This window comes from Galeopterus variegatus, unplaced genomic scaffold (genome assembly GCF_000696425.1).
Source record: "Galeopterus variegatus unplaced genomic scaffold, G_variegatus-3.0.2 Scaffold859, whole genome shotgun sequence".
Taxonomy (NCBI): Eukaryota; Metazoa; Chordata; class Mammalia; order Dermoptera; family Cynocephalidae; genus Galeopterus; species Galeopterus variegatus.
In genome coordinates, this window is record NW_007726970.1 from 249,062 (window position 1) to 271,582 (window position 22,521).

The window sequence follows — 22,521 nt, forward strand, 5'->3', positions numbered from 1 at the left end:
CAACCACTTCATGTATACTATGGTTGGATAAATGCTAAAAAGCTTTCAGGAAAACAAATACGATCTTATAGCTATACTGTAATTGAAAACAGATGTAATAAAAAAGACAGATATAAAATATGTTTATATTTTTATTCTGCTGCATCAGTTTATACTCTATCCAGTTGTAACTTAACTGCTTTCTGCTGTAACTCTCCAGTCTGCACGTATACAGTTGCTAGTTATAAGGATAAGGTAAAGAAAGAAGATTCCTATCAGGCTGCTGAAGTTCATTTCCTGTGTGCTTTTTCCCCCTTTCCCTTTTTTTTTTTTTTTTTTGTTTTTTTCCGTGTCCGGCAACGGATCGCAACCCTCAGTGTTGCCCCCGTACTGGACCGGGGACCGGCAATGGGATCGCAACCCCTGGCGCTGCTCCCGCGCCTCGCTCAGCCAGTGAGTGGGAACCGGTCTGTATGCGGGATCCAAACCCTCGGGCGGGAGCGCCGTCGCGCTTCCCAAGCGGCGCACTATCCAGTGCACCACCAGGCCAGCCCCCACCTTTCCCTTTTTATATTCTGGAAATATGCTTGAGGCAAAATTTGAGACTAAAATAAATGATAAAAAGAGGTTAGCTGCTTTCTATCAGGATTTAGCAATGTCTTATAGTTAGAGGACCTCTAGAATCAAAATGACATGACTTAAAATCCTCTTTCCACCACTTGTAAGCTTAGAAAAGTTGTTTAAACTCGCTGAACCCAAGTTTCATTACCCAAAAAATACAAATGAGAAAGCCTGCATCATAGTGTTCTGGTGATGAAAGGAGAATACATGTTATTCACCTACAGCATAGTTAGTACTTCACTTTATGATCTTTTGGTTAAGTAGCCTTCACTTCATGATCTTTGAATAACCAAGCCAGCTTTATTTATTTGTTTAATAAATCTTTACTGAACATCTAGCATGGGCCAGCAATAATGTCTTAGGTGCTAGGGGTATAGAAATGAAAAATACGAACATAGTCCTGACCACATTAAAATATATTAGTGAAGATAGTCATTGAACATATATTTACTCTCTATTCATGAAGGGTCTTGTTTAAGCCAAATGATTAGACAGTGATTTATTATTATTTTCAAACATGGGAGTATCAGTAATGTTCTGATATAATAATACATAAAAATAATTAATTTCACTTATGCAGTATATATTGTTTTTTCTTTTTTTATTTCAAGTGCACAAAATTAATCACATTTCTTAGCTCATGACACGCTCTCATCAAAGTCTATGCAAAGCTCTATTTCTCCCTTTGTCCCTTATCAATACACTCATTTTCCTCTGCACAATAGGCACCCACTCTAAAGTATTTAATATATACCCATTCATTCCACTTTCACACATTCATTTAGAGCTAGTAGTACTCTTGAAATACATGTGTTCATATGTGATATACATAAAAGTATTATGTTACAAATAAGTTGTTTCTTTGTTCTCTTAACACTGTTCTTTCATAAAGCATCATTTTCATATAAACCTAACTTACTTCCAAATGCTGCTTCATATTCCATGGTATGCCCAGATTACATTTTACTTCTGTTCTTCTATCAATAGACACCCAAGTTGCTCCCTCCCCACTTGCTGTCACAACAAATAAACAAATAAACATCATCACATGTATCTCCATATGAATCTGTTAATGAGTTTTTTGGTTTATATACACATCTAAGCACCAGGATTTGCAGTCTTACTGACATTAATTGATTACTGCATCCTTTTCCAATTCCCCATGTCCTTGCCAAGGCATGGCATTATTTGTTGTACTAATATTTGTCATCTGACAGATGTGGAGTGGTATTCCATTATTTTTTAAATTTGCATGTTTCTTAATATTTTTGATATTGCTCATATCTTACAGTCATTATTAGATTTGTCATGTGTCTCGGTTCATGGCACAAAGCTTTCTCATTCTCTAAATTGCCCAATCATAGTGTTGCCCACTTTTCCTGGGTTACCCGCCATTTCTTACTGATCTGTAATTCTCTTTATAGTTTAGATGTTAGTATCCTTTGTCTGTTCTCCACTGTGCAAATAATTTCCTCAGTTTGTCTGATAATTTTGCCTATGTCCTCCTTCGTTAAATATAATCTGTTTTGATGTAAATCAGTCTATCACCTTTGTCCTTTATGTTTTAAGCTCTTTTGGCCTTCTTCAGAGAATTCTTCTCCACCTAAAAATTAGACATTCTCAAATGTCACCTTCTATTATCTTTATATTTTTACTGTTCTTGTTTAAAACTTATATCAATTAAAGACTTTTTACATATAACGTGAGCTAGGTATTCAACAGTTTTTGTTTTTATATATAATGAGCCAATTCTTTCAACATCATCTTTAAAACAGTGTATCTTTCCTCCTCTGTTTTGTGAAGCAATTTATAACATACATTTGTGACTTTGTTGACATGTTTTAAGTGCTTAAATTTAATTAATTTAATAATGTTACATGTTTAATGGTAAGGTAATTCCCTCTCTTTGCTATTTTTTTGAAAAATTTTCTTAGCTATTTCTGGAACTTTCATTCTCATATACTTTTTTTTTTTTAGTTCTAAGTTTTATTTATTTACTTATTTATTTTTTTAATTTTATTTTGTCTATATACAATGTGGTTGATTATTGTGGCCCATTACCGAAACCTCATATACTTTTTAAAGTCAACTTGTTAAGTTTCCCCTCAAAGTACTGCTGGTATATTAATTCAATTTATATCAATAGATTAATTGATATATTAATTTAGTAATTATCAACACCTTTATAACGACACCTCATCTGTAAACATTACACTATCACTTATTCAGGTGGCTTTTATACTCTTTAATAGGATTTTACACTTTTTCCATAATGATCGTATGCATTCTTTGTTAGGGTAATCTCTATGTAGATATTTTACATTCATAGCCTTTTGATGATATATTTTCCATTTTCTTTTTGCTAATATAAAAAAATACTAAGTCAAACTTGCTAAACACTATAGTTTTCATAGTTTATTTGTAAATTCTTTTTCATGTTTAATGTAAAATTATCATGTCATTTTTAAACAATAATAGTTCTGTCTCTTCCTGTCCAATTTTTATTCCTTTTATGTCTTTTCTTATTACATCGCCAGATTACCATGCACTGTATTGAATATAAGTAGAGACAGTGTTCATCCTTGTTTTGTGCCTGATCTTAGAGCATCCCCATTAAGTATGCTGTTCGTTCTAGCCTTTTGACATATAGCTTCTATAATGTTAGGAAAGTCCTGGTTCTCTAGGAAATTTTTAGATATAATAAACAACTTTATCAAGCATTTCTGATATGTTTGAACAAAAGTAACAGCTGAGATGATTATGTAATTTTTTCTCAATTTATTAATGTATTAAATTACATTAATATATTGTTAATATCAAATTATCATTATATTTCTAGGATTAAACCATGTTTGATTTGGGTTTTTGTAAAATACACTGTTGGATTCAGCTAGATGATATTTCATTTGCAACTTTTGCATCAATAACTATCAGTGAAACTGGCATATAAATTTCTGTGTGTGCTATGCTTACCTGCCTTGGGTCTCAGTATTACATTAACCTCATGAAATGAGTTAAGACAGTTTACCCTTTTTTTCCCTATTTCTAAGGACTATTCCATAAGATGAAAACTACCTATTTCTTGTAAGTTTGATTCAACTCATCTGTGAAGAGGGCAGAATCTAGAAGCTCTAGTTATATATCTAGCCAAGTCTCTTTCTTCTTGGGCCAGTTTTAGCAATTTATACATTTCCAGAAATTTATGCATATTATTTCATTCAAATTTATTGGCATGCAATGATTCACTATATTATTTTTATTATATTCTTAGCTTATTTTATATTTCTGGCTATTTTTTAAATTTTATTCTAGATTCCATGTATCTTCATTTAAAAAAAAATTAATCTTGCTTATAAGTTGATTCCTCTTGTTTGCCTTTCCAAAGAGAAAGATTTTGGTTTTATTTATGGACATTTATAAAATACTTTAAACTGAAAGGTAGTAAAAGCATCTCATGTCAACATATGAGGAACACCACTAAAATAGTATTTACAGGAATATTCATAGCTTTGAATATATATTGAATATATTTATCACAAAGCAAGAAGGGTCAAAAATGTGAACTAAGCACTCAACTCAAAGGAGCAATAGAGCAAACCCAAAGAAATACGAGGAAGAAAATAATAAAATTAATGGCAAAAATCAATGAGATAGAGAACCACAACAAAAAAATAGCCAAAATTAACAATTTATGCTTTTCAAAAAACTTTTACATACATGGTATCTCTTGGGGCATGGCTTTAAACCATATCCCAGTACTTAAACTAAAAGAAAGAAGCTGAGATTTTTATTTGTTTGCTTTTGGTTTTTAGTTTTTAAAATGATGAGAGTTTTGGTGAGGAAAATTATAGAGGAAAGATACTGCAATTAGCAAAAAGTTAGGTGGAGCTTTATTGCTGTTTGTATTGAAAGATGGTATAGCAGACTTGTTAAGGGAGTAAGCTCTGTAGTCAACCTGGATATGTTCAATTTGGGGCTTCTTCACCTCTTTGCTGTGTCATCTCAGGCTCTCTAAGCCCCAGTTTCCTTATCTGCAGTATGGAGTGTCTAGTGGTTCCTACCTCAAAGAGTAGTCATGAGAATTAAATGAGATAAAATAAAGTAAATAATGTAAAATAAGGTAGATCATGCTTAGTGCAGTGTTCAGTAAATATTAGCTCTTTCTGTGTGGGACTTAGTAAAATGTATTATATTTAAATACTTCCTTCTATGGAAAGTAAAATCTTGAACAAACCAAGAATGCATGCTTGAGTATTAATGTTAATTCTCCTGTTAAGTGTAGTAGCACTGTGTAAATAAGAATATACCCAAATCCAGACAAGTGGTATAAAGCAACTTCAAACCACAAGGTGAGAAATTCAATGACAAAGAGCTGATGGAGAATGAACTCTGGGTTTCACCCACGAGAGGCAGAGTGAGGGATGGGAAATACATCACAGCAGCAGCCCAGGTGGAGTGCTAAGAAACTGTCAGAGAAAGCTTTTTAGAGTAACTGGGGAAGAACTAAACACCTACAAGGACACTAAAGACCCACCCCTGCGGTTGATTTTCCTTAGAGCTTTTCCAGTCTTCTCTAAAGAGTATTCTCAGGAAAAGATAAAACAAGACAAAGAGGAACTGGGAGAAGAGAGAAGCAGCGACAGTGCTGTTGTTTACTGGTCTGAAAAGTGAGGTTTCCAGAGGCAGGGAAGGTCCGGGCTCTTGGCTCCAGGCAGCTCCAGCTAACAGTGCCCTGAGTGCCCCTTGGCCTCGGAGACCCACGCGACCTAAGCAGACTACTCAGTCCTCTGAGGATTTCCCCAAAGCCTGATGCTAGAAAGTTATTTATGTAAAGGCAGGAACTACCCAGACTTCCTGAATTTCACAACCTGTCATCAGAATTTACTTTCCTCACAGGGAAATCAAGAGTTCTGAATCACAGCAACTGTCAGTGCCCTTTTAACTGGGGATGGAACAGTAATGAAACCAAGTGGGACTGGTATAGTCTCCATTAGGGAGACCCACAAAAGGCATACCGTTTGCTTTTTGAAAATGGCAACAATCTTCTTACATCCAGATATGCAAATATGATGTAAACATGATAAAAACAGGCTCACATGCAAACATGACCTAGAGGATGCTGAACAAGACTTCAATTACATTACATTAATATAAACAAGAATTCGAGTTTCATTTTTTCTGAGCTATCTTCACAGTCTTTTGAATGCAAATAGCACTCTATTTCTGACAGCTAGGCTCCAGAAGTACAGAAGCTAGGAGTTTCCAAAAATGATTCTCAAGGAACCTGCAAGCCCTTTTCTTTCATAGGTTAATAGGCATTATTAATACTACTGAATGCTGAATTGAAATTATATTCCTGTACAGTGGAAATTATCACCTGAGAACTCATCTTAAATAATGGCATTAGAGCATATGTCAGGAATGTGTTCATCAGTCTAACAGAAAAGGTGACAGAGTGTTCTCGCAGCCATCTGAAGGAATGCTGTACTTATCTCAGCCTATAGTCTCTCGAAGTCTCATGTGTGAAGTTTCAATAGCATATATTAAAATGATTAAAGCCTGCCTTCCTTGGAGTAAAGGAGACAAGCAGTCAAAGCTGAAAAAAAAGAGGCACTCAGAACCAAATTCAGGCTGTGCCTTTCAGAGTTGAGCACCTACTGTGTGCTAGCCCTCTGCTGTTTGCCTGCTATCTGCTCTCTGACTCTCAGTCCCTCAGTCATCACTCTCTCTGAAAGATGAGGAAAATAAGGTTCACGGGTGGAAGCAACTTGTCCAAGGCCACACAGCCAGTAAGTGGCAGAGGCAACATCAAACCTCAGTCTGATTCCAGAGCCTATATACCTTCCCTTGTGCTATACTGCCCCCAAAGGGGTCCTACAGCATACAGGATAGGCCTCTGAGTTCATTTGTCCACTGCTCTCTCCTAATTGCTTGGCATTTTTTGGAAGATGTCTCCAGGTGGTCTGTAGTCACTGATTCTTAGTCACTCCAGCCTGGATTCGAGGTCCCTTACTTTCAACAAAAGGCTTAGCCTCTGCAGGTGGACTGATCTGGGATCAAACCCCACCTCTGCCCCTATGTGTCCTTGATCAAGCTGTCATCTCTCTAAGTCTTAGGTTTTCACCTGTGAAATGGGGATAGTTACACCTACCTCACGGAACCCCATTTTAAAATGAAGTAACTTAGTGCATAGTAAGCTTTCTGCCAATGGATGAAAGCTACCCCCATGGCTGTGTCCTGTTTACCAGGTATGATTTTGCTCTGTAATTCATGGTTTGTTCCATCCACGTGCTTCTGACCTTCTGACCTTGACCTGGCCCATTTTGTCATTACTTCCACGTCAGAACTAGTACTTTAGAATTCCACCCTGATTAAACGCATGGCACAATTTGAGGAAAGAAATAAAGAAAGGAAGAGAGGATGAAGAAAGAGAGGATGGGAAGGGAGACAGCCATCATTGGCTCCAAAACTGAAGATCATGTCAAAAAGGCACCACTTTCTCAGCCCACCCATCAAACTTCTAGAGTATGCACTTTAAGAGACAGGTTTTCCTCATAATAACAGAAGACTGGTCCAGTAAGCTGTGGGTCTTTTCATCACTGAGGAGCTGAAGTCAAAGTTCTCTGTTCATGACAGATGAATGAATCTTCTCTATTGAAACAAGGTGAAGTTGCTCCTTCTTAAAAAGACTTCCTCTCTTTTCTGCAGCTCCAAAATTTTATACTCTCTGGAAAACCCATTTTATCAATTACTCCGAGAAGCCTTTCCTAACTCCTGGACTGATTCCTCTCTTCCCTTGCTTTCTCCTTCTTCTGAGCTAAGACACCTGTGCCACATTCTCCTGTGTGGGGTTAAAAACTGAAATTCTTTGCTGATTTATATAGAGGTGGCTGTCTCCCAGTCTAGATGGAATGATGCCAGCCAATGGACACAAAGCCCAGAGAGCCATGCCTTCTGCTTTCTTTGCTTCCCCCAAAGACTCCCGTAGCTAGTACCATACCATGCATATATCACTAAGTAAATGATGTCCCAAATCATTATACACTTAAAGAACAGCTCAGATGACCACACCAAAGGCTCATAGCATGCCCAGAATGCTATCTTCCTGAATTGGAATACCTTCCCTAAGTCTGGCATGCACAGTTCTGAGGGAGCATTGGTGATAAACTTGGAAGTCAGCTCCCACCCCATCAGACTATAAAGAATACCAGGCTATTTCTTCAGGCAGATGCTTGAGTTTGGGCTGCAGTAGAAATCCAGTAGTAAAGTGAAGCTCCCAAAAGACACCAATTTCTTTCTGGCCTCTCCTCCTGCTAAAGGAACTTTCCTAAAGCAATAGGCTAAGAATGTTGTCAACATTTCAAACAGCAGTCAGCTCATCCATGAAGCAGTCACTCTGGAATTCTGTGCATGTCTCCAGAATGGAGGCCAGATCTGATGTGACAACACCAGGTGAAAAATCACAGAAGCATGGTATTATGCAATTTGGTTTGAAGGCAGAATGTTCTACATCCTCAGATTGCCAGCCAGACAAAACATCTGTGAGGAACAAACCCACATTTGGACACACAGTTCCCTCACCTTTAAATGGTTGTATGAATGAATGAACTTCGAAAGTTAAAGTCCTCAAAGTGTTCTTTAAAACTATAATGTAAGAAGTTAAATTTTCTCCAAACAGCATTATTACTCAACATTGAAGTCAATTTCATAGAATCTTAAAACGTCAGTGTTGGGATATCCATGAGATATTTTCTGGCATAACACTCTCTGTCTACAGATAAAGAAATTGAAACTTAGAGGGATACATTATTTGCCCAAGCTCACTCAGTTAGCTAATATCACACCCAAGATATGGCCCCAAACTTGGTCAATCACTGTGCTCTGCAGCTGGGCTTATCTGCATGCTCTGACCTATAATGGAAACCACGTGGGCTTCACGAGCGACCTATGCAACTTCTCCTAAAATGGAATGAATAACTCCCGTTTTATAGGAGCATTGTCTTAATTAAATGAGATAGTGTTTGTAACACATGGCCCATCATAGTTTTTAATAAATGGTAGTTTTTGCTATGATCATTATCATTACTACTACTATTATTATTATTATTATTATTATTATTATTATTATTATTATTATTATTATTATTATTATTATTATTATTATTATTATTATTATTATTATTATTATTATTATTATTATTATTATTATTATTATTATTATTATTATTATTATTATTATTATTATTATTATTATTATTATTATTATTATTATTATTATTATTATTATTATTATTATTATTATTATTATTATTATTATTATTATTATTATTATTATTATTATTATTATTATTATTATTACTACTACTATTATTATTATTATTATTATTATTATTATTATTATTATTCAACCTTCAGTCTAAGCTTTGCACAGTTTCCCCTCTAATCACATATGAGCCTGGCTATGTTTTTAGGTAACCACTTTCCACTAGCAGATGGAGACTAGAGTTGGAGTTCCCATAATCTGAGTTCCCAATAAGTCTAGGGTGAGCCCCTGAGCACTAGTCCCTAAAGCAAGCTTCAGCCTTCCCCTCTAGCCTGCAGCATGGGAGCCTCATGTACAAGTAGAAAGAGCACAGGTTTGATCAGACAGTCCTGGATCTAAATCTAGTTCTTCCACCTATGACCTGGGTGAGCTCAGATTAGTTACTTAGTTTTTCTAGGCATCAGTTTCCTCATGTTTTAAGTGATATGAGAAATAGTACCTATATAGTAGTTTGTAGAGAAGATTAAATAAAACGATGTATACAAAATTACTAGTACAGCTCCTGACAAAGGTAGGCATTCAACTAAAAGTAGTCATTATTTTTAGTATGAATATTGATTATCTGTGTGATAAGGACAAAAGTCTTGGATTCTGAAATATTACCATCAGGTCTGGAGCTCTGTGCAGAAACCCAACTCACTTGGCTGGGACTGAGCTCTCACCAAGGCCCTTTCCCAAGAAGGACCATCTGAAACTGGGAAACAGCTACCCCCTTGCCTGTGAGCATCACAATAACTAAGAAACTCCAGCAACCATGTCTCTCACAGCTGACAAGACCCTCTCTGCTAGGCCCATGTGCTGGTAACAGTTATTTTATTATCTTCTCTATGTCAGGTTATATGTTTAATATCTTTCATACATAATCACTAATCCTCCAAAAAAAAATCTATGAGTTGGTTTGATGAATTCCATTTTACAGATGAGCAAAGTGAGGCTCAGAGAGGTCAGAATGACTTGCTCAGGGTCACAGAGCTGGTGAAAGGCCTGCTCTCTTGACACCAGGTCCTGTTGCTTTATGTACACAGAGCCTGACACAAATCATGTCCCACCACTCCCAGCATCATCTTCTTCCTATATGGCAGTCCCTGTGGTATCCATTAAAATAACTTATACTTCTGACAGATCTTTCTCATCCCTCTAGCAACATTACACTGCCCCTCAAGATATTACAAACGTACAGTGCTCTCTCTCTCGCTCTCTCTACATAGATAGATAGACAGATAGACAGATAGACATACAGACATACAGACAGACAGACAGATAGATAGATATAGATATATATCTTTCTGTAAAGAGCAAGACACTAAACATTTTAGACTTGTAGGCTACACGGTCTCTCTTGCAATCACTCTACTCTGCCACTTTAGTGCACAAGCAGATATAGACAATACATAAACAAATGAGCATGGCTGTTGTCCAGTACAACTTCTTTTACAAAAACAAGCAGCTGGCTGGGTTTGGCACATGGCCATAGTTTGCCAACCTCTGATCTTTATGTTTGCTACTCAAAGTGTCGTCCATGTATCAGCACCATCAGCATCACCTGGGAGCTTGTTGGAAATGCAGAATCTTGGACCTCACCCCAGATCTACTGAATCAGGATCTGACTTTTCACAAGATCCCCAGGTGATTCTTATGCATAGGGAAGTTTGAGAAGCTCTGCTCTATATATTTTCAACTCATTGAATGCCTCTTTTAGTCAAGACACTGTGCCAGGCGCAATACATACTACTACATCTATAATACTCACAACATGGCAAGGTAGCTGTCATTATCCATTTTACAGATGAGAAAACAAAAGCTCAAAGAAATGAAACAAATCCTGAAGATAGCAGATGGCACTGAGATTTAACTAGAAATTAAATAATCTGTTATTGCTGTTTATCTCAGAAATGTTATGACCAAAGCTACACAGAATATTCCAGAGGGATTAACTCTGGATTTGAATATTGTTTACATGATTATGAACACAGGTATTTTTATTCTAAAGTGCTAAAATTATTACATAGACATAGAAATAAATTTCTGCTTTCAGAGATAATCCTAAAAGTAGAACACCCTTTGGCTAGAAGTAGAATACCCGTTCCCTTCACATGTTGCTGTCTACTCAACTTCATCTAACATCACAAATTCTTCAAGGGACCATGTCATTACTTAAGTAGCAATGTACATACATTGCCTCATCAAATTTTTAAAACGAATTTAAGGTAACTTAGAGACACACATAAAACACAAGATAAAAATGAAATCAACAATGATGCAGACTACTGAGGGCTATAAAATATGGCCAAGGATGAGGGTCATATACAAAATGCACACCACATGTTCCTATATCTTTTCTGTGGTATTTTGCTTAAAAAGTATAACCTGTTACAATGATGCAAAGAGCCCAAACTTAGAAAACACTTACTTGCCACACATATCGTCTAATTTCTACTTGTTCACATATAAAATGTGAATAAGATCTCACAGAGAAATTGTGAGTATCAAATAAGAACATTTGTATCATTTCACTCCAAAGTTAATGAACTTTCAATTGTTACAATGTAGTAATTACTGATATAATCATAAAGACCAACATTTATTAGTCACTTATTATTCTAAGATCTCTGAATGGATTATCTCATTTAACCCTCACAATAACCCTAAATTGCCAAAATTAACCCCATTTAGACATGATAAAACAGGTCTAAGAGAAGTTGAGTAACTCGGTCATCCAGTGCATCACGTAGCTATTGTTGTATACAAAACCAGCCTGGAACATAGTGACTTAAAATGATAGTTATTTATTCCTGATTCTTTGGGTCAGCAATGTGGGCTGGGCTCAGCTGGGATGGTTCATCCCTGCTCCATGTGGTATTGATGAGGCTCCCTTATTATCTGGGAGGGCTGAGACTGCAGGGCCTCTCCATCCAGGTGTCTTCACTTTGTGACAAAAGGGTTCCAGTAAGCAGCCAGAAAGGGCAGGCCTGAATGCATAAGCACTCTCCAAGCCTCTGACTGTGAAACATTGCTAATGTCTCAAGCCTAGGAACAATATGGAGAGAATTCAACAAGGGTACACATACAAAGGTATGATTCCTTGATAGTTATTACAGCACATAAATGAGTGTTCCAAATTTGAACCTAAGAATTGTGAATTCAGGTCCCATGCCTCCAACCACCACACCACACTTGCCTCCAAGAAAATTTTCGCTAAGATTTTCTAGATGATGTTAGCTTCTCTTTTAACTCTTAAGTTGCCACCTTCTGAAACAGTGAAGACATTCCTAATTTCATCTCCAAATGGTTTCTTTCTGGCTTGAAAAAATCACATGAACATCATGGTAGGCTTAATAAAGTACAAATTAAAGGAAGAGTTTTGTTTTGCTTTGTTTTGTTTTTATTCCTTAAGTAATTCGTATTATTAGAAAGATTGAGATTTACCTAACTGCTCTTTAGGGATCTACCTGATACCAAAAGTGACATCAATGCGTTAAAATATAACATTATTATCTCACTTTGTATAACACTTCACTGTCAACACAGAACTTTGCAGAATGAGTATAAAACTCATGCATTTGGGCTTTCCCTACAGGCATCTGGAAGCCACTGAAGCTTTCTCAGCATGGTGCAAAGGAGTGTTAACCAGTGTGAAAGATGTATCATAGCTGAGACACTAGAGGCAAGAGACTAATTAGTAGATTAAGGAACAGGTTTAAAGGGATGTTGGCAATGGAAAAAATGGATGACCTCACAAAAGAAGAAAAGCTGGTCCTGCCGACAATCTCTAGGGGAGGGAAGAAAAAGTGGGGTGTTCACGGTGATACCTTGACTACTTTTAATGTCCTCGTACTTGCCACTTTTCAGACTTTTCAGTTTATGTAGTGCTTTAAAGTTGGAACCTCCTGAGGGGATGGGCAGGACAGGGGTACTCATCCCCATTTAGAGAAGTTTTATGCAGTACAGTGGGACCCTCAGGAACTCATGGCCATGTAAATGCCAGTTACAGGAAAGGAGCTCAAGACTGGAATTTTAATAGGATCAGATTGGTATTTTAGAAAGATCGCTCAGGCAACAGAGAGGAAGGCAGATTAGAGGAAGCAGAGAGAAACAAGACCAGCCTAGAGGCTTTGATGGTAAGCTGGGTAAAAGGCTGTAAAAATTCAAGGCCAAGTGATAGAGGGAATGATTCTGAAGTCAAACAACCTGGATATGCACACTTTGTTACAGGATGTGTTTTTCCCTTTCATTAATAATGGCTGGGGTGGGGAGTGGGGAGAAGCCTGTTTGCTCTGTAAAATCTGTAACTATCAGGGATCCTTTGTACCTGGAAGACTGAGAAAGGCCTCCCCATACCAGGGACTTATTTTCTCTACTGCCCTTTTTATAAATCTCTCACAGTTAAAAGAAGAAAGAAAGGAAGGATGGAGGGGAAGGGAGGGAGGGAAGGAGGAAGGAATGAATTGCATTGTCATGTAAGCAATAGTGGCATCACTCTTAGAGAAAATAATGGAAGAAAATTAATGTAGCATTAGATGAAGTTCTATCGGTATAATTACACACTGTCCTAAAGAGATATATCACACAGATGATCTTTATTGTCACAAAGGGCAATCTATAAAAAAGAACAAAGGAAATAATTTTAATAAAACATTTTGCCCTGAGCAAGAAATGTGCTTCATGTATCATACATGAGAAAAGATAGTTGTTTGATATAAAATGTAACTGTGACCTTGCTATAAAAGTGTTCATACTTGATGCCACCGAAAGTAAATTAATGGACTCCCAAAAGGTGTAAAATTCATTCTGCTTTGTCGCATTTGTTTGCTGCCAAGAGTTTAAGAGGAATCTTTTCATGTGATTATTGAAACAGGGAACTTCAAGTAATTCTCAGAGCCCTTTAAGGTTTCACCAAAGGACATTTCTCATAGAAAGGATTCATCCAGGGGGCAGTCACACTTTTGAAAGAGTTTATTAACAAGGGAAGAGAGGTTCATGTGCCACTTGTAAATTCAACAATTTGTGCTTTCAAACGTAGTTATTTTGTTTTATATTTCTCTAAACAAATCCAACATTTGTTAAAAATAATAATAGTAATAATTTTTTAAACGCTAATTTGGAAACCCAGAAAATGAACTGATTCCTTTAAAGGTTTGTACTACATCAGTAACATTAGGGCTCTTTGTTATATAGTGGCTGCATATTGTGTTTCCTGTCATTCAAAAGCACATACCTTTACAACTGTTTAACTTATCTTCACAAGCCACTTTATAATTCATGAATTGCCCCTACATCTCTTTAGATGTTCTCAATGACCTTGAGGTTAGTCAGAATAAATATTGGTATTATCATTTGACATATGAGCAATTTTAGCCTCGGAGAATCTAAGTGACTTGCGTAATATCATGAACTGCTCTGACTGTCGGCAGTAGAGCAGCAAACAAGTCTGGCAAAGTTCTTACCCTCATGAAGTTTATTTTCTAGAATGAGAGATATTCGTAAATATGTGAACAAATAAATATCTAACATAGTGATGGAAGAATAAAAAATGGTGAGACTGAAACCACACAAGCCATCTGTCCCAGATCTCAGTTTCTCCTAGCATCTTTCCATCAGTGCAAATGCTATAGAGAGGTTATCCTAGAACAGCATCCCCCATTAAGTTTTTCTAGTGTGACTCCAGCTAATGCTGATAGGTATGTAGGATGTGGCCTTACCAGCCACATGGAGCAGCTCTGTAGTCCTCTACATTGTAGCTCTACTTGTGTATTCAGTGTAGATGTTTATGTGCCATTAGAGAGCTGCAGACTAGAAAAGTAGACATCAATGTTCTGGAAAGCTTACTTTAAAAAGTGGATCGTGGGCACTTAAGAGAATGACATTTACTAGGAGCCAGCTTGTTTCGCTGAGAACAAGTAAGACCAGCAGATCAACACTATTGCATTTGCAACAAGGTCATGAAAGAGACAGGAGAATACGATGCTATAGATATACTAAGTCTATGTTTTAAGAGCCACCTCAAATCCTTTTTTAGAAATCAGGTTGTTAATAAACACATAAGTAAATATTTCGTGAATACCCTTGGTAAAACAAACATGTAACAAAACATCTTTGTAGAGAAATGTGCCTGTATGGCAATATAGTTAGGTGAGTTTTAAATTAGCTAAATAAACCTAACTAAAAATCGTAGCTATTGCCAATTCACAGGAGGGCTGCGTAATGGAAGACCTCAATCCTTGATCCTGGGCAGTTGTTTCAAAAGTTATTTCAAGGAGCATATCAAAGAAATGCTGACAAACTCACATATGAAAAAAGGCTGAGAGGGAAAACTTACATGTTGAAAGGACATAACAGGAATCTTACTTCACTTCTAAGTAGAGTCCATCATTCAATTCCAAAACATTTATGAAATGTTCGCCATGAACAAGGTGCTGTGGAACATGCCAAGGCAAGGCATTACTCCTGTCCTCAGGAGTTCCTGGGAACAGCCACTGCTGTCACTCAGCTTATGGGCTGAATTTCATCCCCCAAAATTCATATATAGAAGTCCTAAACTCCCAGTACCTCAGAATATGACTGTATTTAGAGATAGGATCTTTAAAGAGGTGACTAAGTTGAGATGAGGTCATTATGGTGGGCCCTAATCCAGTGTGATTGGTGTCCTTATAAGAAGAGGAGATTAGGACACAGGCACACACAGTGGGAAGACCATGTGCTACAGCTTGACTGTAGCCCCTCCAAAATTCAGGTGTTGCCAGTGTGATGGTATTAAGAAGTCGGGGCCTTTCATAGGTGATTAGGCCATAAGGACTCCTTCCTCTTGAATGTAATTAAGGCCCTTATGAAAGAGGCTTCACACAGTGCTCAGCTCACTTGCCCTTCTGCCTTCCACCATGTGGAAACACAGCAAGAAGGCCCTCACCAGACCCCAAATGCTGGAATCTTGATCTTGGACTTCCCAGCCTCCAGAACTATGAGAAATAAATGTCTATAGTATATAGACTACCCAATCTCAGGAATGAGAGTACTTCAAAAAGTTCATGGAGAAATAGAATTAAAAGATAATATGAATCTTCCCATGAACTTTTTGAAGACCCCTCATATTTTGCTGTAGGAGCACAAAATGGACTAAAACACTATGCAAAGATACAGATAGAAGACAGCCACATAGCCGAGGAGAGAGGCCTTATGAGAAACCAACCCTGCCAGCACCTTAATCTTGAACTTCCCACCTCCGGAACTGTGAGAAATAAATTTGTAGTTTAAGCCACCCAGTCAGTGGTACCATATGGCAGCCCTAGCCAACTAATACTCACCCCATCAAACCTCTACATCCCAGGCCTCTGCCCCCCAAACCTCACTCCTAAGGCTTTCCTGCCCAAACTTCATCTCTTCCCCTACCCCAGCATCTCTGATGCCCCAGGCTGATAGAGCAGCAGCCCCTAGGGGAATAATTACTGTGAGGATTGTTAAAGAAGGGCTTCTTGCTCCTGGGGAGTTTTTAAGGGAGGAAAGTATGTATCCTTATTTTCACATAAAAACAATCTTATACATGGATCAGTTGTGCTGGGTTAAATTGACTTATAAACATCCAGAACTGAACCCATTATTAAGACAAAGATCCTCCTTTGAATTTGCAAATTCAGTTGTCTGCTCATTCACTGAGCATGTATTTACTGAGTCCCTGCTCTGCAGCAAGCCGTCTCTGGTCCTTTTCACACTTATTTTTTCATAGAAGGAAGTAGGGGGTATGTCAAGAGGAGAGGAGAGAGCAGAGATGAGGTGAGCCTTCCAAGAAATAGAAGTTTGTTCTGAGGGTCAAGGCACAGGTGGTCTACGTACACATGTACGTCCCTCTGAACAAAACTTTGACTCTCAAAGAATAGAAAGACATCTCCTGTGCCTGAAGTAAAATGTGTTTTTGAATACAGGAATCAAGAGGTAAATCTGGGTGGAGTATAAGGACCTTTACTGCCACACTGAGGAGTTTTAGACCCCATCCAATATATAATGGAGAATCTATATAAGTTTTTCAAAGAATTGAGACATAGGATTATAATTAAAATTATAATCATGGCAGAAATGAGGTAAGACAGAGGTAGGGAAGAAGTGTCAGGAGGCTGAATTCAGAAGTTCTTTAAAGTCCTGAAGTAATGAATCTCATTACTCACTATGTCCTGAAGTTATGAATCTGTGCATGGATGTGTTAATATTGCTACAGTGTGTGAGTCTGAATCACAGCTCCTGCCTGTACAAATGTGGACATTGCATACTTGTGAGCAGATCCAAATTTAGTTCAATTCAACAACACTGAAAATAAAGTGATTATTACTTTTAGTAACTTACTGCAATTGTCCACATCTTCTGTTCTTCAATAGCCAGTAACTATAACACTAAATGGTTTATATATTACCCTGATTTAAAAGAAAAAAAAAACACTTTAGTCTTTATAAAATGGCACATTTCTATTACCAAATCACAGGGGCAGAGTGCTCATTTCCCCTTCAGTAATGAAGCTCTCATCTCTAGAGGTCCAATTCATAAAAAGATATTTACAGAGCTTAGTGGGCTTTTCCCCTCTTCTGCTTCTTATGAGAAGAGAGGTGTAGAAGAGGAATCCAATCAAATGTAAAATTAAAGCAAGGGGAAAAAAATGAAAATCCTCAGTGATTGGTGTAGTGAATAGAGTGGGTGGTATGACAGAAAAAAAGCAAATCACATTGGATTGTAGGAAATACCTCTTTCGAAGATAAATGAAGATGGATGGGCACGTGACCCACGGGGGAATTCAGGACTGCTTCTTATTTTATAAATAGCAGCTAACACTTTTTATTGCATTCCTAAAATAGCTTGCATGTTAACAGAAGAGAACAGACAAGTGAAGCAAATTGCAGATTTTGTCAATGAAAATAACTAACCTTCAATGAAAAAAGAGGAAAGAAGAGGGGGTGGGGAAGAGTGTGGAGGTTGTGCAGGTAATAACTAGGACATTAAAACAGGAATCCTGATGGAAGCCTAGGGACATCGTAGGCGACTGCAGTGACCACACGGGGATAGAGTTCAGTCTTGGGAACAATGTTGTAATTCAAAAAACGTTGGTTGAGCCCTCACTGCATGCAACACATTGTGCTAAATTCTACACGATTCGAGCATGAATAAGAGGCAATCCTTGTCTTCCAGCAACTTATCATTTAGGAGAAGTGATACGCAAGTATATCAATACCTATAATACAAGGCTGGATATGAGATTGAAAAAAGAGGAAAGAAGAGGGGGTGGGGAAGAGTGTGGAGGTTGTGCAGGTAATAACTAGTACATTAAAGCAGGAATCCTGATGCAAGCCTAGGGACATCATAGGCGACTGCAGTGACCACACGAGGATAGAGTTCAGTCCTGGGAACAATGTTGTAATTCAACAAACGTTGGTTGAGCCCTCGCTGCATGAAACACATTGTGCTAAATTCTACATGATTCGAGCATGAATAAAGGGCAATGCTTGTCTTCCAGCAACTTATCATTTAGGAGAAGTGATACACAAGTATATCAATACCTATAATACAAGGCTGGATATGAGATGACCCCATCAAACCTCTACATCCCAGGCCTCTGCCCCCCAAACCTCACTCCTAAGGCTTTCCTGCCCAAACTTCATCTCTTCCCCTACCCCAGCATCTCTGATGCCCCAGGCTGATAGAGCAGCAGCCCCTAGGGGAATAATTACTGTGAGGATTGTTAAAGAAGGGCTTCTTGCTCCTGGGGAGTTTTTAAGGGAGGAAAGTATGTATCCTTGTTTTCACATAAAAACAATCTTATACATGGATCAGTTGTGCTGGGTTAAATTGACTTATAAACATCCAGAACTGAACCCATTATTAAGACAAAGATCCTCCTTTGAATTTGCAAATTCAGTTGTCTGCTCATTCACTGAGCATGTATTTACTGAGTCCCTGCTCTGCAGCAAGCCGTCTCTGGTCCTTTTCACACTTATTTTTTCATAGAAGGAAGTAGGGGGTATGTCAAGAGGAGAGGAGAGAGCAGGGATGAGGTGAGCCTTCCAAGAAATAGAAGTTTGTTCTGAGGGTCAAGGCACAGGTGGTCTACGTACACATGTACGTCCCTCTGAACAAAACTTTGACTCTCAAAGAATAGAAAGACATCTCCTGTGCCTGAAGTAAAATGTGTTTTTGAATACAGGAATCAAGAGGTAAATCTGGGTGGAGTATAAGGACCTTTACTGCCACACTGAGGAGTTTTAGACCCCATCCAATATATAATGGAGAATCTATATAAGTTTTTCAAAGAATTGAGACATAGGATTATAATTAAAATTATAATCATGGCAGAAATGAGGTAAGACAGAGGTAGGGAAGAAGTGTCAGGAGGCTGAATTCAGAAGTTCTTTAAAGTCCTGAAGTAATGAATCTCATTACTCACTATGTCCTGAAGTTATGAATCTGTGCATGGATGTGTTAATATTGCTACAGTGTGTGAGTCTGAATCACAGCTCCTGCCTGTACAAATGTGGACATTGCATACTTGTGAGCAGATCCAAATTTAGTTCAATTCAACAACACTGAAAATAAAGTGATTATTACTTTTAGTAACTTACTGCAATTGTCCACATCTTCTGTTCTTCAATAGCCAGTAACTATAACACTAAATGGTTTATATATTACCCTGATTTAAAAGAAAAAAAAAACACTTTAGTCTTTATAAAATGGCACATTTCTATTACCAAATCACAGGGGCAGAGTGCTCATTTCCCCTTCAGTAATGAAGCTCTCATCTCTAGAGGTCCAATTCATAAAAAGATATTTACAGAGCTTAGTGGGCTTTTCCCCTCTTCTGCTTCTTATGAGAAGAGAGGTGTAGAAGAGGAATCCAATCAAATGTAAAATTAAAGCAAGGGGAAAAAAATGAAAATCCTCAGTGATTGGTGTAGTGAATAGAGTGGGTGGTATGACAGAAAAAAAGCAAATCACATTGGATTGTAGGAAATACCTCTTTCAAAGATAAATGAAGATGGATGGGCACGTGACCCACGGGGGAATTCAGGACTGCTTCTTATTTTATAAATAGCAGCTAACACTTTTTATTGCATTCCTAAAATAGCTTGCATGTTAACAGAAGAGAACAGACAAGTGAAGCAAATTGCAGATTTTGTCAATGAAAATAACTAACCTTCAATGAAAAAAGAGGAAAGAAGAGGGGGTGGGGAAGAGTGTGGAGGTTGTGCAGGTAATAACTAGTACATTAAAGCAGGAATCCTGATGCAAGCCTAGGGACATCATAGGCGACTGCAGTGACCACACGAGGATAGAGTTCAGTCCTGGGAACAATGTTGTAATTCAACAAACGTTGGTTGAGCCCTCGCTGCATGAAACACATTGTGCTAAATTCTACATGATTCGAGCATGAATAAAGGGCAATGCTTGTCTTCCAGCAACTTATCATTTAGGAGAAGTGATACACAAGTATATCAATACCTATAATACAAGGCTGGATATGAGATGTCATCAAACATAAAATCACAGGGCTCTGAGAGTCAGAGATTAAAAGGAAACATTTGGATGATTTGGAAAAGCATCATGGAAGGAGCTGTGTTTGATGTGGGTCTTAAAGGATGAGTAAGGTTTTTTTTTTCCATAATGAAACATATTGATTATACATATTTTGTGGCATACAGAGTTATATTTCAATACATGTATACAATGTGTGATGATTAAATCAGGGTAATCAGCATATTCATCATTGCAAAATGATCATTTCTTTGTGATGACAACATTCAATCTTTTCTCTTCTAGCCATTTGATAACATGCAGTAAATTATTGTTAATTATAGATGCCTAGCTCAACTGTACATCAATAGAACTTATTTTTCCTATCCAGCTGTTTTGTGTCCATTGACCAGCCTCTGACTCTCTTCCCCTCTTTCCCTCCTCTAGTAACCACATTTCTGCTTTCTCCTGAAAGTTCAATTTCCTATTATTACTATTGTTTGTTTGTTTGTTTTAGCTCCTACCTATGAGTGACAACATGAGGCCTTTCTCTTTCTGTTCCTGACTTATTTCACTTACCATAATTTTCTCCAAGCTCATCCACGTTGCTGCAAATTCATTATTTTTTGTGGCTGAGTCATATTCCATTGTGTATATAGACCACATTTTCCTTATCCAGTCATTTGTCAGTGGACACTTAGGTCGGTTCTAACTCTTGGCTATTGTAAACAGAGCTGTGATAAACATGGAGTGCAGGTGTCCCTTTGACATGATGATTTCCATTCCTTTGGGTATATCCCCAGTAGTGGGGTTGCTGGATTGCATAGTAGTTCTATTGGGGTTTTAATAGGCACAAAAGATGAAAAGGATGACCGACAGAAGGAAGCCATGTCCCAAGCAGAGGATAAAGTATGAAGCAGCAGCAAACCACAGCGATAAGGGAAAATGAGCAGAAAATGTGGGTACAGCTCAGAAAAATTTGATTTGTAGGTGGCCAGAGCAGATTTTGCTGATTCTTCTAGACTAGAGAAAAAATTATTGATTTGAAGGAGGGGAATGGAAGTTGAGCTTTTCCACTAGAAAGTTAAGGACATAAAATGGAAATTACCAGCCTCCNTACAGCTCAGAAAAATTTGATTTGTAGGTGGCCAGAGCAGATTTTGCTGATTCTTCTAGACTAGAGAAAAAATTATTGATTTGAAGGAGGGGAATGGAAGTTGAGCTTTTCCACTGGAAAGTTAAGGACATAAAATGGAAATTACCAGCCTCCCCCGTCCCCACTCACATGGAGTCACAAGCATCACCACTGCCAGTACCGCTAATCTGGCAAAGAAAAAGAAAAGTCATTCCTAAGAAACTCGCAAAGCCAAAGTCCCTCCTCCCTGGCAGTCCTCAAGGACAGGCTAATTCTTTGTTGGTGCAGGAAGGGCTGTCAGGTGCGTTGCAGGATGTCCAGCAGCATCTCCAGGCTCTATCCATTAGACATCATTAACGCCAGTCGTGACAATCAAAGAACTGGAAGAGGGTGGGGACTAAAGAAGTGAGGGGTATTAAATAAAACAAACAAAAGAAAATTTTAAAACGGGAATACTCCTTACAAATCTGATAATACAGTAGTTCCCCTTATCCATAGTTTCACTTTCCTTGGTTTCTGTTACCCACAGTCAACCTTGGTCTGAAAATATTACATGGAATATTCCAGAAATAAAAAAATTATAAGTTTTAATTATGTGCTTCTGCATAGCATGATAAAATCTGGTGCAGCCTCACTCCACCCCACCTGGGATGTGAATCATCACTTTGTCCAGCAGATCCACACTGTAGACACTGCCTGTCCCTTAGTCACTTAGTAGCTGGCTCAGTTATCAGATGGACTGTCACAGTATGCCAGTGCCCGTGTTCAAGTCACACTTGTTTTACTTCATAATGGCCCCAAAGCGCAACAGCAGTGATGCTGGCATTTAAGATATGCTGTAGAGAAGCCATAAAGTGCTTCTTTTAAGTGAAAAAGTGAAAGTTCTTGACAATGAGAAAAAAAATGTATGCTGAGGTTGCTGAATCTATGGTAAGAACAAATTCCTATCCATGAAATTTTAAAGAAAGAAAAAGATATTTGTGCT

The 22,521-nt window shown here is 37.8% G+C and overlaps 1 protein-coding gene across 2 annotated transcripts in view; it reads left to right on the plus strand.

Moving 5' to 3' along the window:
* Positions 1-22,521, plus strand: part of KCNMB2 (potassium large conductance calcium-activated channel, subfamily M, beta member 2) — a 270,475-nt gene that overhangs the window by 94,934 nt on the left and 153,020 nt on the right. The gene's annotated exons all lie outside the window — the stretch shown is intronic.